Genomic DNA, 16,509 nt, shown 5'->3' with positions numbered 1-16,509 from the left:
GTGTCCGCTATGGCAGCAGTGCTGCAGTAACACAGAAGTAAAACCCTGTCTTCAAGATGGTGATGTTAGGCTTGTGAGGCACCTACTGTGTGCCCAGCACTGTGCCAGGCCTGCTGTCATAGAGTTTCCCATGTAATGAGTAGAAAGATGTGCAGTTCAGATAAGGCTTAATGGGAGAGAGAGAATGTCTTCTGGCCCTTAGAGGGTGGGGATGGGTGAGGAGGGGAAGGGAGAACACACAAGATGAGGGAGGGTGGCACTAGACAGTACAGGGTGGAGGGGAGGAGGGCCAGGAAAGACTTGGGAAGGACAGTTGGAATAGACTGGACTTAGCCGATGGGCTGTGGAGGGCAGGGCGCTGTGATGAGTAGGGATGCCCGGTGACCGTATATAGGGTCAAGCGGCCAAATCACTCAGCACCTCAATCTGTCCTGGCCTGGGGCTAAGATTCCTCTCAGCACTGAGGTCCTTGCCTCTTGCCCACTCCTTCCCCTGCCACCACGCCAGCCGGAGCTACAGGAGAAAGAATCAGAGGTGTGCTGGCAGAGACAAGACTGGACCTTCCGAGAAGGTCTGCACAACCCCAGACACCCTGTGCACAAGAATTTGTCTGCTCTACCGTGAGCCCACCCCAGCTTCTGCGTCCTAGTGCCCCATCACCTCCGCGGACTTTGACCTCAATGCTCATGCCCTTTGGGAGTGCCATCTGGTGTCCGACCTGGCCACAACCCCACCTCTGCTGTGCACTTTGTGGCCCTTCCCCCTTCCTCCCAAGGTCAGACCGAATTTCTGCCATAAAGGCCCACCCTGGTGCCAACCAAAGCTTACTGTGCTAGGGGTCCCCTTTGTAGGGGAGACAGCTCATCCCTTCCTGAGAAACGCTTGCCAGCCCAGGTGGCAGAAGGCCGAGAAGCCGCCCCGGGGAGAAGGGCTGTTTGATGGCCATGTGGAGAAAGAGAAGCAGATGGTGCAGGCCTGCGGGACAGGGTCTCTGAGGGAGCACCGTGGCTTGACGAGACGCATGTGCTACTCTTTCTTGTCAACCTCTGCTCCCAAGGGTGCAGAGGGGGTAAACAGGGACAAGTCTCTGGGGCGCTGAGACTGCGAAGAATGGATGAGCAAGGCCTGATTTCCAGAAAAGCGTGCCCGTCAAGATTGGGGCTAATCGGACATGGAAGCAACCTAAGTGCCCATCATCGGATGAATGGATAAAGAAGATGTGGCACATGTATACAATGGAATATTACTCACATAAAAAGAAACGAAATTGAGCTATTTGTAATGAGGTGGATGGACCTAGAGTCTGTCATACAGAGTGAAGTAAGTCAGAAAGAGAAAGACAAATACCGTATGCTAACACATATATATGGAATCTAAGAAAAAAAGATGTCATGAAGAACCTAGGGGGAAGAGATATGGGAACATATGTATATGCATAACTGATTCACTTTGTTATAAAGCAGAAACTAACACACCATTGTAAACCAATTATACTCCAATAAAGATGTAAAAATAATAATAATAAAAATAAAGTTACTGAAGAACAAAAAAAAAAGATTGGGGCTAGTACTTTGTGCCAAGGTGACTCCCGGCCCACAGGCACCCGGAGGCAGGGCACGGGCCCCCTCCAGGTCTGATGAGGCTCGTCCCCAGAGCTGGGTCCAGTCAGGGCAGGGTGGTCCCTCGACTTCTTCCTTCCAAAGGACAAATGTCCTTGCAGAACATGCTCGGAGCAAGCCCACTCAGAGAGCAGGGAACCACTGACTGGGTACTTAGGAAATGCCACCAGAAATAACCAAATTCCGATTTTCATTTGACTATTTTCTCATTGACAGGAGACCAGTAGTGAACGTGCTTACATCTCCTTCCCTGGTTTTTATACGAAGGTGGCTGGCACCATTCCTGTCTAGTTATAACACTGGTTTGCTGTCTGCTTATCCTCTGATTTTTCATCCGTGTTAGTGTCTCTTTCCTGGGAGCTGTGTGAGCTAAAGGCATTGTGTCTTTACAGGAATCAACACCATGATGTGACTACAGCGACCACCTCTTTTGGTGACATGGCTGCTGCAGGCCGCTCCTTGGTCTTTACTGTCCTCCTACTAGTCATGATAGGAATAGACTCAGCTAGGAGGACTATTTGGACCCAGTGACAACATGAGGGTACTTAAGGATTAGGTGGGGGAGACGAGGTCTACTCCAGAAGCTGAACTCGTTAGGGACAACCAGTCTGTTTAAGGCATTATGTTCAGTCATAGTTAATTTTAGCATTTCACTTTTTCAGTTCTAGAAGCTCCATTTGATTCTTTTTCATATCTGCTTGGTGGTTCCTGATACTGGTCTATTGTAGTTCATCTTTGTGATTCCATCCTTTATTTTGAAAAAAAAAAATTATTTCCATATGTAACTCTTCTGCATCTACCAATTCCAGTATCTGAAGTTCTTTAGTTGGGGCCGGGTGAGTCTAAATCCACTCTTTGTTTTTTTTCTGTTGACTCTCACTCATGGTTGCTTGCTTCCTTGTGATTTTTTTTAAGCAAACTCACATTTACATGATTTTAATCTGTAGGAATCCCAAAGGCCCCAGGTAAAGGTGTTTTCCTCCGGACAGGATTTAAATCGGGTTTGCCCATAAGCTAGGTAGTACTACCATCTTGGGAGCACTTCAGCCCATGTGCTGGGCCTGGCTTCAGTGGAAAACTCTGAGAAAGTTCCTTTTTGCCATTGGGCCAAGGTTCAGTTTCCCAGTGACGGGTCCCAGGTCACCGGGCTGTCGTTGGCACATGCCCTCAGAGCAACAGTGTCCCTTCCTCTGTTTACTGCACCCTCCTCCCAGCTGTGATTTTCCCTTGTGGTTTGTTCCTTTTTCATAGGGGTAAATTACATTTCCCCTGCTTCGAGTGAACTCAACAATGCCTCAAAAAGTGTATTTGATTCAGGATTTAGATGTTTTGCAGCCGAAGGGCTCCCTGATGGTCTGATCCGCTGGGGTCAGCAGTTCCACTGCTAATCTGTTCATAGTTCATCCACTCATTCAGCAAATACCCTGAGTGCCTACCATGTGCCAGGCATGGTTCCAGGTACGAGGGGTACAGCCTCCGCCCTCCTGGAGCCTGCAGTCTGATCCCAGGAGTCAGTCCTGGAGGCCGCTACAGTCCATGGAACACATACCAGAGTTGCTGCTTTCTCTCTTATTCACTCTGAGTGTTGAGTCCCTATTGTGCACATTGCAACATGCCAGGCTCCGGGGATGCAGAGATAGAGAGCCCTGTGTTCAGATTACACTTTTGCCAATGGCAAAAACAGTCATTCCGAAAGGTATAGCAAGGCATAAAGGCGTAAGGGGTCTGATGGAGATGGAAAGACACAGGAATGAGTGAAACTTGAGAGCCTGAGGGAGGTGACATTTGAACAGCATCTGGAAAGATGGGTAGCTGTTGCCTGGGAAAGAGAAAGAGTTCCCAGGAGAGAGGAGGGCCTGGCTAAAGGCTTGAAGTCAAGGAGGAGCCTGATGCCTCCGGGAGCAGAGATAAGTTCAGTGTGCAGAGTGTAGACAGCAAGGGAGGGTGGGAGTTTGGCTGAGATGTACACAGGATTTGCCCCATCCTCCAAGCGTGAGTGCCCCCCGGGTCCCTCCCTTCCCTTCACCCTCACACTGAGTCAGTTACCAAGTCCTCCAGGTTCTGCTTCCTAAATGATCTGTGTCTATCTCCTCCGTCCCATCCCCACTGCCATTGCCTTGGTTCCGGCATCATTATTTCCTGCCTGGACTGGTGCAGCGGCCTCTTAACTGGTTTCCCTTCATCCCCATCCAACCCATCCTCTACTCTGTTTCAGAGTGCTCTTTCAAAGATGAATATTTAATCATCTTACTTTAGGAGAAAGTTCAGATTCCTCAGATTAACCCAGGAGAAAGTTCATGTGACCACCTCTCCAGCCTAACTTCCTCATCTTCCTCCAGCCAGTAATTCCTTACAGTTCCAGTAATTCCTTATAGTAGGCAAGCCCTACTGGCTTACGGTTCAGGAAACTGGCCTGTGCCACTGCCTCTGGGAGGTCCTCAGCTTGATTTCGAGGTCCCTCCTTAGTGCCCACACAGGACCCTGTGTACAACCTTCCTGCAGTGTAAGGACACTGAACCATCATCATGATTTGCTTGTCTATCTTCCCTATGAGATCATAAGCTCCTTAAGGGCAAGGGACATGTCTATCTGGCTCTGTATCCCCAGCACCTAGCAGAGTGACAGACACAAGGCAGACACCCAGCAGGGGTTTGATGAATCAACCAATCCAGAGGGATGGGATAGAAGCTGTGGGCCCATGCAGGTTGGTGTGTGTGGAGTACACACGATGGGCGGGGCATTCCTCCAGTGATCAGGCCGGCTCTCAACTGATTTATGACCTTGGGCTCTCAGTTTCCTCCTAGGTGCAGTGACCGGTCTGAGTCTGGTTGCTGCCACCATTTTCTGGCTCTGACATTCTGTGCGTCTGAAGATCTGCGACCTCCGGAGAGAGGATGGTTGAGAGCGGTGGTCCTCAAAGTGTGGTCCCAGCTCACCAGCATCAGTGTCACTTAGGTACTTGGTTAGAATGCAGATTCTCAGGTCTTCTCCAGACCTACACAATCATAAGTCTGAGGTTGGGGCCTAGCAGTCTATGTTTTGACAAGCCTTCCACGCAATTCCGATGCGCACTAAAGTCTGAGAAGGCTGGATTAGAAGAACAGCTTTGTCATCCAGCACAATTGGCAAAATAAGGAGGTTATCGCCACAGACTCCCAGTGGCCAAGAGCCTGCAGCTGTGACCGGCTGTGCCCCTGAGGGCAGGCCAACCACAGCAAAGTCCTGGAGAGGTCACACATGCCCCTTGCCCAGGATTCTTTGCTGGCAGAACCCAGAACTCCTCCCTTAGCAGCTGAGGGCTTCCCAGCAGGGTGTCTGGGCTCACACCACTTTGAAAGTGTCTCCATTTTCTTGAAGCTGTTCTCTCCTGTGGACTAGCCAGGTCCTCTGGCTCGTCTCTCTCCTCCTGCAGTAGGGCACGGTAAGAAAGAGGGTGCTCTGCAGTCAGACAAGCCCAATTCGGAATACTGGCTTGGATTGGCCGATGATCCTGAGCATGTTAACTTCTCGGAACTTCGGTTTCCTCATCTCAAAAAGGGGGCTGATTATACCTCATAAGGTTGTTATGAAGATTGAATGGCACACGTTGATGCTAAGTAAAAATAAACTATTCCTGAATTGTCACTGTGATGGTTAATAAAGTCCCCTGCTCTGAGCCTCAGCTCTCCTCTCTGGGTCCAGCCCCCCAAGGTCTTCAGAGGAACCTCAAGGTTCCAAAATGCCAACCCATCCTTTGGGCTCCAGGCTCGCTGCTGGGGCTCACTTTGCAGGTGAGCCCAGGAGAGTGTCTAGCTGTAGGGTGGTAATCGGAGATGTGGTGGTTTTATTTCGGGGGAGGAGGGACGTGCTGTAGGAAGGAAGAGTAATACGGGGCTTTCATTTCATTCCCCAAGTCCCCCTCCTCGAGAATCAGCAGCGCAGGGGCGTGGTTAGGCAGCTGCCCTAGATCCAGACACCTCTGAAGTACCCCCTTGCTCTTTAACCAGACTGCTGCCCACCACGTTGGCTCCTCGGGGACCGTGGCTTTGGGCTGTCGTAACTAGTAGTGTGTGTAGGGGCTTTGAAATCTGAGGCTTGATCCACGTCCCGGGTCTGCAGTGGGCTAGCCCAGTTACTTAATTACTCTGTGCCTCAGTTTCCTCACCTGTAAAATGAAGGTAATCATTGCATCTATTGCTTAGGGTTGCTGGGAGGAACAAATGAGATCATGTATTTGCAGTACCTGACATGATTTAAGAGCTCAAAAAAAAAAAAAGATTACAGCAGTGCGGCTTTGTAGGAGGGGCTTTGGACATGAAAAGGGGCTGACCAGATGTTCCTCACGGGGTGAACTTATCAGTCAGGCTGGTGTCTTTTGTGTCCTCTGGGGTGGTCTACCATTGTCCTTTGCCCCCGGACAAGGAGGCAGCCCCAGCGTTCTGAGTACTGGAACCGCTGTGGTGCCTAGGCTGCCCTAACTCCCCTGCTCACCCTGACCCCAGCCACGAGGACGGCTTTCATCCTCATCTGCATCTCCAACACCGGAGGTTCTAGGAGCAAAGGCGGAAGCCAAGTTCAGGGGCATCTCAGTGGAGAAGGTGGGTATAGAAGTGGGTGTAGCAGTGAGGCGGAGACTGCAGAAACTCATCGAGGACGTGCCTCCGTGTCAGAGCTCCCAGCAGCTGGACCCCGAATGGGCGGTGGCCGGGCCTCCGGTAAAGAATGCACTCCCCACCAGCTGGGCAGCCTTACCCCTACCTGAGAGGAAGACAGAATCAGACAGGGGAGCTTGGCTTGCACTTATCTCTCAGCCCCTGGAGGAGGGAACGAAGGCAGCAATTAATTGTACAAGGCCGGTGGTTTGCGCAGCTTAAGTTCAGATAAAAAGTTTAATTATCCCTAAGCCCTAATACAAATTAATTAGCTTTCCATGTTAGGAGGGTGAGCTTCCCTGCTCTTGCCACAGCCCAGACTTCACTGAGGGTTACCGAGGATGTGCTGGGAGAGAAGCAAGGAGCCCCTGAGCCCCACCCAGTCAGGAGCAGACAGCTGGCTCCACGCTGGCCCCAGTTAAGGGCCGAGTGTGAGTCCTAGGTCTGGGCTGAGCGCCACAGCTCCCCTATACGTGGCATGTCACTTCCAGGAGAAGCTTTCTTGTACCTTACGTTTCTCCACCCTCAGAGCCAGGATGGGAGGTGGGGGAGGGGAGTCCTTATTTGCCTGAAACGAGGAAGACAGAAAGGAAATAAGGCTATGGCTTAAAAAATTTTTTTTCTAGGCCACGACATTTTCTGTTTTTTCTTTGCTCACCCCTTTCCTTCCTCAAAATTCCACGGAGAAAATAGGCCAGAGAGGCCACGAGGACTTAGAGAATCACTGTCAGCTCCAGCACTTCAGTATTCCTGCCCAGGTGGGCCCAGGAGGGGCCGTGGGACAAAGGGCACTGCCCATCACAGTCATTACAATCCTAACAGCTGCTGTCTAATGAGCGTTTACCGTGTAACGGGAATTTAGTCTTTGCAAAAACATTACGAAAAGGTATGTTTTCTTCATTAACTCACACATTCAACCAACATTTATTGAAGTGATTTAGCAAGGGAAGGATGTGCTTGGATTTGCACTCTAAGACTATGGTTCTTTGTGAATTAAAGGGAAACAAAAGTGCAAGTGACGTGTCTGGTTAAGGGGCTTTTGCAGAAGTCCAGTCGAGAAACGACAGTGGTCTGGGCCTAGGATTTATTTAATAAACGTTTATAATAAATTCTTAATATGTGCCAGAATTGAGCCTTTGACAAATGGTGACTCATCATCCCTCACAACAACTCTGTGATGTAGGTACTATTATTTTATCGGTCCCAGGAAATTGAGGACAAAGAAGTAACTTGCACAAGTGTCGCCCAGCTAACAAGTGGTAGAGCCAGGACTTGCCCCAGATAGTCTGCTGCACAAAGTGCACACTCTTACCCGCTATGCTGTACTGCTACCACTGAGTGGGCAGAGACGCTGAGAAGGGGGTGAGCGCCAGCTGACTCCTCTGAGCCCTCTCCCATGACCACCCACTCCTCTGGAGAAGCGGGATGTGAGGGACAGAGCAGGACAATGGAAACAGACTGACCTGGGTTTTAACCCATTCAGGTCCGCCTCTTACTACTTGAGGACCTTGAACAAGTCGCTGTCCTCTCAGGACCGGCTCCTCAGCCCTACTTGACAGGGCTTTTGTGAGACCCAGTGATGCCAAAGTTCCTAGCACAGTCTCCAGTACATTGTTCCCTTTCATGCTTCCCTTCTCCATCCCCTCTTCTTAGGCCAAACAATCCCGTCCCTTTGATCGTTTCCCCTATGAGAGGATTTCCAGACAAATTCCCCCTCCCACCCTCCCTTCTCTGGACGTGACCCAGTTAATCATATCCTATACAATATGTAGAGCCCAGAACTCCACACAGTGGCCTAGAAGTGGTCCGCTCCGAGGAGCACAGTCTGAACACCCGCCCCCTTTTTCTGGGCTAGTACTCCTATCAGTCCAGCCTAAGGCGGCATTAGGTCTTTAGCAGCTGCGTTACACCAGTGGCTATGTTAAACTTAATTCCCCCCAGTGATTTTTAACTTGGATGGCTTTTAAGCTGGTCTCTCTCATCAGCTCTACAAGTCATTGATTATTTGAATCAAAATGCTGGTGTTGTCATTTATCTTTGTTAAAATTAATCTGGTTGATTTCACCCACGATTACAACCTGTTAAAAATCCTTTTGACTTCAAAAGACGTCAATTCATAGTAGCGCTGTCACTTAGAAATCTGAAGAGCTTGATTAAAAATAATCAGTCATAGCCTCATCATCACCAGCATCATCACCATCGTTATCATCATTGTCATTGTCATAGGAACCAAATGGAAGAAGGTTAAACAAAAGCAATAATTCGTTAGTATGCAGAGTCAAAAGAAGGCTTGCACAACCAAGCCACAGGAAAGTCAAAAGTAAAGCTGGTCATCAGTAAGAATTAGGACAGGGACTCGAACCTCCATCAGATTTCCCTTTTCACCTCTCATCTCTTTCTACTGTCAGCCTGCTCCCTTTCTAGCTACAATCTGGCTTTTCCCAGTGGCAGAAAGCATGGCTGCCAACAGCTCCAGAGCTTTATTAGTTGCAGTTTCCACTTCTGTGAAAGAGATTGGGACTTCCCTGGTGGCGCAGTGGTTAAGAATCCACCTGCCAATGCAGGGCAACATGGGTTCGAGCCCTGGTCCGGGAAAATATCACATGCCACGGAGCAACTAAGCCCGTGCACCACAACTTCTGAGCCTGCACTCTAGAGCCCGGGAGCAACAACTACTGAGCTCACGTGTCACAACTACTGAAGCCTACACGCCTAGAGCCCGTGCTGTGCAACAAGAGAAGCTACTGCAATGAGAAGCCTGCGCACCGCAACGAAGAGTAGCCCCCGCTCGCCGCAACTAGAGAAAGCCTGCGCCCAGCAACGAAGACCCAATGCAGCCAAAAAATAAATTAAATTAATTAATTAATTTTTAAGAAAGAAAGAAAGAGATTGATCTGATCTCAAGGGTAAAAATCCAGGGGAGGAGAAAATAATTGACCAACATCATTAGCCAACAGTGTAAATGCAAATCAAACCCACAATGAGAAATTCAAACTAGAGTTACCATATGATCCTGCAATTCCACTCCTGGGCATATATCTGGAGAAAATTCTAATTCAAAAAGATACATGCACCCCAGCCACTATTCACAATAGCCAAGACATGGAAGCAACCTAAATGTCCATTGACAGATGAGTGGGTAAAGAAGATGTGGTACATATATACAATGAAATATTACTCAGCCATAAAAATGAATGAAATAATGCCATTTGCAGCAACACAGATGGACCTAGAAATTATCATATTAAGTGAAGTAAGACAGACAAAGACAAATATCATATGATGTCACTTATATGTAGAATCTAAAAAAAATGATACAAAAGAACTTATCAACAAAACAGAAATAGACTCACAGACATAGAAAACAAACTTATGATTACCAAAGGGGATAGTGGAGGTGGGAGGGAGAGAGACAATTTAGGGATTTGGGATTAGATCCACGCTACTATATATAAAATAGATAAACAACAAGGACCTACTATATAGCACAGGGAACGATATTCAATATCTTGTAATAACCTTTAAGGGAAAAGAATCTGAAAAATAATATACATATTAAATATAATATATATTATATATATAACTGAATCACTTTGCTGTACACCTGAAATTCACACAACATTCTAAATTAACTATACTTCAGTTTTTAAAAACATGTTAAAAAAAAACCAACACAGGGCTTCCCTGGTGGTGCAGTGGTTGAGAGTCCGCCTGCCGATGCAGGGGACACGGGTTCGTGCCCCAGTCCGGGAGGATCCCACATGCCACGGAGCGGCTGGGCCCGTGAGCCATGGCCGCTGAGCTTGCGCGTCCGGAGCCTGTGCTCCGCAACGGGAGAGGCCGCAAGAGTGAGAGGCCCGCGTACCGCAAAAACAAAAAACAAAAACAAAAAAAACACACAATGAGATACCATGTCACACGCACTAGGACACCTAAGATCAAAAGACAAATGGTAACAAGTGTTGGTGAAGATATGGAGAAATTGGAACCGTAATTTATAGCTAGTGGGATTGTAAAGTGACACAGCCACTTTAGAAAACAGTTCACCAGTTCCTCAAACTGGTAAACATAGAGTTACCACATGAGTCCCAGAGAAATGAAAACATATATCCCCACCAAAATTTGTACACAAATTTTCATAGCGGAATTTATTCATAATAGCCAAAAAGTAGAAACAATCCAAATGTCTCTCAACTGATGAATGAGTGAACAAAATGTGGTCTATCCATACGATGAGATGTTAGTCAGCCATAAGAAAGGAATGAAGTACTGATACATGCTACAACATGGGCGAACCTTTAACCCTTAGCACATTATGCTAAGTGAAAGAAGTCGGGCGCAAGGGGCCACATACTGTATGATTCCATTTATATTAAATGTCCAACAGAAGGAAATCCGTAGAGACAGAAAGTAGATTAGTGGTTGCCTAGGGCTGAAGGGTGAGGTGTACAATGGTCACTGACTGCTCATGGGTGCTAGGTTTCTACTGGGGGTGCTGACAATGCTCTAAGTTAGACTCCGGTGATGGTAAAACAACTTTGTAAATACACTAAAAACCATTGAATTTTACGATTTAAGTGGATGAATTTTATGGTATTTAAATTGTATCTCCATAAAGCTGTTTAAAAACGAATCCAGGAAAGAACTCATTGACCCAGCTTGAGTCAGATGCCTGTTCTGAATTTACTACCTGTGGCCAGTTGGAGCAGAGGCGTCGGGGAAGGCTTGTTAAGAATATGGCAGCTCCTCTGAGACCCAGCGCCTCTGGACAGAGTTTATGTTGTAATGGGGAGGGGAGGGGTTCGGTTCCTAGGAGGGTGTAGGTTATTAGCAGACAAAACAATCGATGCCTACCACACTGGCTATTTTTATAGAGAATTTACATTTACCCAGATACAGCATCAAGTGGTGCTTCCGAATTATCTCATTAATTATCACAACAACCTTGTAAGTTAGGTTTGTAAAACCCATTTATATTGGTAGAGGCTCAGGTTACATAACTTCCCTAAGGACACTTAACTATTTAGTAAGTAACGTTGGGCTCGGGTTCAACCCAGATCTGATTCCTCTCTCAATCATTAGGCCACACTGCCTCCTTCTGGCCTTACATGAGTTGTTAAAAAAATTCTGAAATGCACCACTGGAGACCTAACTTTAGATCCCTTCTTTATTTCGTTTGCTCATTTACTCTTTCATTGAAGGAGATCCTTCTAACATGAAAACCAGGAACTTCCTTTGCTGTCCTGAGACCATTTCTGTTTATCTTTGAGAAGGGCCGGAAGACTCGAGATGGCTGTTCAGCCCCTGCCAGCCACACTGCAGTCCCCTCCACATTCCTCCAGCTTGTCCAGGGTACAGAGAACGGGGGCAAGCACACACCTTGCTGCAACGATGATGCAGTAGGTCTGTAGCGGTCTCCTGATCCACCAGCCAGTTAACCCTCTCCAAACAGGAAATGAGGGTCATCTGGCAAGATGTGTTTAATGAACCAGTGCAGCTTATTTTCCAAGTGTTCTCACGCTGTCCGCTTCACAATCCACTCTCAAATTCTGCCGCAACTGAATGGCAGAATTGATGGAGGCCAAGCCTGCTGGTCTGTGGTTCCTCAGGCCTCCTTTCCTTTTCTTTAAATATATTGATACAGTAGTTTTCCATCTCTAGTCTCCTGGTATTTCTCTGCTGCATCATGATTTCCCAGCCATCATGGGAAGTGGTTCTATAACGCCATCTGCACATTCCTCCTGTCTCCTGGGGTAGGATCCAGGTGGGCCTGTGATGGGAATCCACTGAAGACAGCTGGCCACTCACCTGCTCTCCCCTCCCCTACCTTAAGCTCTGGATCTTTGTTTTTCCACATTTGTCCTGGCCTTCCCAAGATAAAGCGTGCTCTTCTCGGTGGAGAAGGCAGAGAGCGCATGGGAGATGCGTTGTTCAGCTTTCTCTCTGTCAACTGTTTCCAGCAGACCATCTGCCTAGCAGAAGGCACAGCTTTCCTTCCAGTGGATGAAACAACATTCCTGTTGTCCTTAGCATTTTTCACCACCTCAGTCACTGAAATGTAGCCTTCCTGACGCTATTCTTACATACTCCCGCCACACTTTGTTTTCACCCATGGTCACGTACCCAATGTCCACCTTTCAATCATGTCGTCTGAAAACCCCAGCTAACATGATTCACTTCCAGGGTAGCCCCCTTTTCTTCATCACTGGGATGATTTGAACTTGGAATAATCAGCTTCTCGGCAACAGAGACCATGGTTTGCAGACTGTCTAGGTAAAAGTAATAGTATTTATTGTTTGTAGAGCTGTATATGTCACAATAGGATTATGACCTAGGTTACTCTTATTATCTTCATTTTCGAGACAAAGAAACTGAGGCTTAAAGGTCACAGTTATTTTAGGGTGGAGCTGGGTGAGTCTTGAACCCATATTGTCCAACTTCGGAAGCCAAATTCTCGACCACTTCACCAGCAGCCCCTCCTGAGCATCATGGCAGAGAAGGCAAACCTAGCATCAAAGTTCCTAGAAGGAGCTCTCGCAGGCCTTACTCTCAGTGGTGTGACTGAGACAGCTTGAGCCAGAACAAAGGGCCTGGACACAAGGAGAAGGAAGATGGTCCTCAAAACAGGAGCCAACTTCATAGGGTGTTGAGAGGCTTAAATGAGATCATTCATCCACTCGCCAAGTATGTGTCAATCACTGCACATCCTCCACAAAGCCCTCAGTGTTAGGAGGTGAGGACTTCATAGTTCTGAAATGGCTCCCCCATCCCTTTCCACAGCCTCTCTGGACCCCAGGACACCTGGGCCCCTCAGGACAAGTGACTTGGAGCGTGACAATTTCAGTAGCAACAATTCCTGGTCGCCCTAAGCCAGTTTCTGCTCCAGACACCCAGAGGGCACAGAGGCGGGGGAGATGGTGTTTCTGGCTTTAGTCAAAGGAGGCATCACAGCTTTTCTTAACTTGGCCTTTAAATTATCTCAATAAAGAAGAGGCTGAACACTTAACCGCTGTGGAGCGTATCTTATTGATTGGAGGAAGGAGTCTCTGGCCTGCTTGCCTGGGGCTGAGCAGGAACCAGGGCAGGCTGGTCCCAGGGGGCAGTTACCAAGGTGTGAAGTTTCTCTGAGCTCTGAGAGTAGCCGGCACTGTCCCAAAGTGGCTTCACGGCTTAAGGGGCTACGATTTGGAGCTCATGGTCCCCTCTAAGACAGCATGGCTAGTAGAAAAGAGATGAGAGTAAGAGGAGTGTGTTTTACTCCCAGGCGTACCCAAACATGGACAACCCACTTCATGCCTCTGAGCCTCGGTTCCTTCATCTGTACAATGGGGATCGGGGTTCCAAGCTCACAGGGTTCATGGAGCTTATGTGAGGCAAATGTGTAAAAGTGTTTTGGAAATTATAAACCTCCACATGAATAGAAGTCAGTTTATTATTCATCGTTTTGTTATCAAAAATGAAATTGTGTTCTTCTTCTGCTTCAAAATCATCCACGGCTCCTCTTTGCACTTGGATGAAACCCACGCTCCTCGTCGTGGCCCACTAGACCCCACATGGTCTGGCCCCCCACCTGCCGCCTCAGTTTCCTCTTGTAGAACCCGCCACCTGCCCTGTGCGCCAGCCCCGCTAGCCCTTTCACTGTTCCTAGAACAGGCCGAGCCCCTTCCTACCTCAGGGCCTCCGTCCTTTCTGTTCCTGCTACCTGGCACACTCTTCCCCAAGGCTGTTGCCTGGCTGGATTCTTTACCTTCAGATCTTAGCTTAAATGTTACCTCCTCAGAGAGGCCTTTCCTGACCACACTCCCCCAACCTGGCACAGCACCCATCTCTATTCTCTTCATAGAAATAGCCAGAAGTCACAATGTTTTTATATATTCACTTTACCGTCTTCCCCTGGTAGGATGTTGGCTCCGTGAACATAAGTATCTTGTCTATTTTGTTCACTCCCGGGTCCTATCACAGTACCTGGCACACAGTAGGCACTCTAAACAACTGTTGAGTGAAGGAGTGAATGATTGGCCCGGAAGCCTGACTTGTTTCCCAAATGGCCCTTCTTCCTTACACCCATTTCTCTTTCTGTCTCTCAGATATGGAGACATGGTGCCCAAGACGATCGCAGGGAAGATCTTTGGCTCCATCTGTTCCCTGAGCGGTGTCCTCGTCATTGCCCTGCCGGTCCCTGTGATCGTTTCCAACTTCAGCCGGATTTACCACCAGAATCAGAGAGCTGATAAACGCAGGGCACAAAAGGTAAGCCTCAGACCCGAGAAGGGGGCAGGCAGCACCAGGGAGGGTGCTCTTGGCCTTGTGCTGTTGTCACAAGGAGCTCCTGGGAGAATCACTGCACAGATGGCCTCTGGCTTTGGAAGGTAAAGCATCGCCAAGTGCCTTCCTACCTACCAGTAACCTGCATTCCAGCCCCAGACAGTTGCACAAGACAGCAAACCCTCGATTATCCACAAGCTGCTGTTCTCCCTTTCGGAAGATATTCTGTGCAGTTTCCTTGGGCCCTGGCTCCTCTTCCAAGATCTCAGCCATCAACTCTGGGTAGTGCCCGGACTTTTCCCTTTCCCAGCCAAGAGCTTACTGGGGAACATAATTGCTTTTCAGTACTCTGTAATAGCCTATACGAAACAAAGTGACAGAAATAAATTTGCTAAAAAGAAAAATGAATACTCTGAAAGGAGAACATTCTGAGGCCATTGAGTTCAGGGACAAATGGCACAGCAGGCTTTAGTATCATAGGATACTAAATGATATCATAGGATAAGGCACGGAACTGCAGTTGACGGTCAGGAGATTAATCATGGGTCCTGGAAAAGTTTTCAGTGATGTCCAGTGAACACGGCTTAGGAAGGCAGGGCAGGATGAGTGCCCTCTCACCACAGGATGATGAAAGATGTCTGAAGGCTTTGGTGACAAGACAGAGGCCTCCTTTCATGACTGGCCGCCACCTTCTACCCAAAATACCTCACCCTCTCAGCCAAATGTCATTTCTCTGCATTTTTAGGGCATCTGGCTGGTGAAGGTTCTTGGACCCAGGGGGCAGATTTTCCTTTTACTCCCTTTTTTTTTTTATGTATTCAGCCTTTTTTTTTAAATTTTTGAATTTTATTTTAGTTATTTTTTTATACAGTAGGTTCTTATTAGTCATCAATTTTATACACATCAGTGTATACATGTCAATCCCAATCTCCCAATTCATCCCACCACCATACCCCATCCCCCCAGCCGCTTTCCCCCCTTGGTGTCCATACGTTTGTTCTCTACATCTGTGTCTCAATTTCTGCCCTGCAAACTGGTTCATCTGTACCATTTTTCTAAGTTCCACATATATGCGTTAATATACGATATTTTTCTCTTTCTGACTTACTTCACTCTGTATGACAGTCTCTAGATCCATCCACATCTCAACAAATGACCCAATTTCGTTCCTTTTTATGGCTGAGTAATATTCCATTGTATATACGTACCACAATTTCTTTATCCATTCGTCTGTCAGTGGGCATTTAGGTTGCTTCCTGACCTGGCTATTGTAAATAGAGCTGCAATGAACATTGGGGTGCATGTGTCTTTTTGAATTATGCTTTTCTCTGGGTATATGCCCAGTAGTGGGATTGCTGGATCATATGGTAATTTTATTTTTAGTTTTTTAAGGAACCTCCATACTGTTCTCCATAGTGGCTGTATCAATTTACCTTCCCACAAACAGTGCAAGAGGGTTCCCTTTTCTCCATACCCTCTCCAGCATTTGTTGTTTATAGATTTTCTGGTAATGCCCATTCTAACTGGTGTGAAGTGATACCTCATTGTAATATTGATTTGCATTTCTCTAATAATTAGTGATGTTGAGCAGCTTTTCATGTGCTTCTTGGCCATCTGTATGTCTTCTTTGGAGATATGTCTGTTTAGGTCTTCTGCCCATTTTTGGATTGGGTTGTTTGTTTTATTAATATTGAGCTGCATGAGTTGTATATATTTTGGAGATTAATCCTTTGTCCATTGATTTGTTTGCAAATATTTTCTCCCATTCTGAGGGTTGTCTTTTTGTCTTGTTAATGGTTTCCTTTGCTGTGCAAAAGCTTTTAAGTTTCATTAGGTCCCATTTGGTTATTTTTGTTTTTATTTCCATTACTCTAAGAGGTGGATAAAAAAATCTTGCTGTGATTTATGTCCAAGAGTGTTCTTCCTATGTTTTCCTCTAAGAGTTTTATAGTGTACGGTCTTACATTTAGGTCTCTAATCCATTTTGAGTTTAT

Source organism: Aethalodelphis obliquidens, unplaced genomic scaffold (genome assembly GCF_003676395.1).
Source record: "Aethalodelphis obliquidens isolate GAN/ISIS:26980383/991018 unplaced genomic scaffold, ASM367639v1 scaffold70, whole genome shotgun sequence".
Taxonomy (NCBI): Eukaryota; Metazoa; Chordata; class Mammalia; order Artiodactyla; family Delphinidae; genus Aethalodelphis; species Aethalodelphis obliquidens.
The sequence above is the reverse complement of the archived record's forward strand: the minus strand, read 5'-3'. Positions refer to the sequence as shown.